The sequence below is a fragment of the Poecilia formosa genome, unplaced genomic scaffold, assembly GCF_000485575.1.
Source record: "Poecilia formosa unplaced genomic scaffold, Poecilia_formosa-5.1.2 Scaffold99, whole genome shotgun sequence".
Lineage (NCBI taxonomy): Eukaryota > Metazoa > Chordata > Actinopteri > Cyprinodontiformes > Poeciliidae > Poecilia > Poecilia formosa.
The window spans coordinates 1,883,959-1,885,115 of record NW_006800038.1 but is presented as its reverse complement, the minus strand read 5'-3'; positions in this window follow the sequence as shown (position 1 = coordinate 1,885,115).

The window sequence follows — 1,157 nt, the reverse complement described above, 5'->3', positions numbered from 1 at the left end:
ACTCTGTACATTGTTTGTTCTTACCTTACTCTGATGACCTCCACTGAACGGCATCAGCCAAGGCTGCATAGTCCGGACAGTAGCTGCTGATAGCCAGCTTCAAACACGCTTCCAGATGAGCATCAGTCATTGAAGAACGGTATTTGGACTTAATAATCTTCATGTGGGAAAAGGCTGATTCGGATAATTAGGTGGAACCGAATAATGCAGTCAGGGAGGTAGCACATTTCCTCATGTTGGGGTATTTTCCCTCTGCTAGCAAGTTCCAGAACTGTCCATGGGCCCTGGACTTCAGCTCAATGTCAGCTTGTAGAGTCAAAATTTCATTCTCCACACCAGATGAGTTCAGGTGAAACATCGTTGCAATTTTTGATGCAAATGAATCCACCTCAGCATCTTCCCAAAAAGGGTAGCACAGGAAAGTAGCAACTGTAGCAAATGTAGCAAAGCAAAGTCTTGAAACCGTCCGTCAAACTCTGACAGACAGTTCTCAATCTGCTCTGTGTACCATGCACTGTCAAGCTGCTCACATGTCTTCCCCTGCATCTCCAGCTCCAATGCAACATTCTGGAAGTTTGTCAAATCATGACGCTGCAACTTTGAGGGCAGATGTTGCATCTTTCGTTTGAAAACATTAACTGAACTGATCATATTGATCACAGTTTTGTCTTTTCCCTGCAGCTCTATGTTAAGGTCATTCAACATGTTGGTCAGATCGTTAAAAAAGCCAAGTCTAGCAACCACTGGTCATCATTTAATTGTCTGTACTCTGCATGTTTGGCTACAAGTAAAAACTCCTTAATCTCTGGACAGAGCTCTCAAAATCTTTCCAGGAATTTCCCTCACCTGAGCCATCTCACATCAGTGTGTAACAACAACTCAAAGTGGTCACAGTCACCCTTCTCCAGATGTGCACGGAACAGTCGTCTTTGAAGAGGTCTGGCGCGAACAGAACAGGCAATCTTCGTTGCCACATCCATTATCTCTTTCATGTTGAGCGTTTTAGCACATAACGCTTGTTGGTGTATTATGCAGTGGTAACTGAGGAAGTCCGGGAAAGCATCATCCTCCCTACACTTAGCAATGAATCCATTCGAGTGGCCAACCATCCCAGGTGCTCCGTCCGTGGTGATGGACACGAGTTTGAACACCGGGAG